We start from the raw sequence: 950 nt of genomic DNA on the forward strand, positions 1-950 counted from the left end.
ACACACACACACACACACACACACACACACATATACGACGGGTTTCGTTCAGTTTCCGTCTACCAAATCCACTCACAAGGCTTTGGTCGGCCTGAGGCTATAGTAGAAGACACCAACCCAAGGTTCCACGCAGTGGGACTGAAGCCGGAACCATGTGGTTGGTAATCAAGTTACTTACCACATGGCCACTCCTGCGTATATCTATGTTTGAGTGATTATTCCTTCGAAAAATCATGGCAATCTTAAATTTATAATCTTGCAAACTTAAAATTTCAAGATTGTTCATTTTCGGTAGAAAGTGAATCTTACAATTTGCTTTGATGAATATTTCCCAAACATTGTTGAAAATTGGATGTGGTAAAGGATGAAACTTTCCCGGAAAATTTTGTAATAACGGTAAACAGGGGGACATTTATTTAGCAGCAAAGAATATACCAAATATTTTTTCCCATTATTTTCCTACTCCTCTGGATTTATGAAATGCCATATTTTTTATATCTTACCTTTTTAATAAATCCAATATATTTCAATAAAATCATTATTGTAGTCTGAAACATCAATGAATGGAGTTTCATTATGAAACACATTGTAAATAATGAAGAGTAACATATTTAATCATACACATTGTTTAAAATATCGTGGACTCCTTCAGTCTTTTAGTTATCTTTTAAAGCCTTCTCTTCATTTACAGTGTTCTGTTCCACTATTATCAAAATTTCAGATTTTATTATAGAAATACACATCCGATACACGTGCTTTTCTTCTACTATTCATTTCCTTCTCTCCGGATTTTTTCTCTTTCCTTTTTCTGGTGAAGAGCCATTCTCGAAACGTCACAACCACTCTTTTTCCATCATAATTTTCACTGTGCATCTCCTTCTGACTTTATCTGTGTTTTTGTGTATGTATTTCGATATTGTTTATATATATATATATGTGTGTGTGTGTGT

Source organism: Octopus bimaculoides, chromosome 3, assembly GCF_001194135.2.
Source record: "Octopus bimaculoides isolate UCB-OBI-ISO-001 chromosome 3, ASM119413v2, whole genome shotgun sequence".
NCBI lineage: Eukaryota > Metazoa > Mollusca > Cephalopoda > Octopoda > Octopodidae > Octopus > Octopus bimaculoides.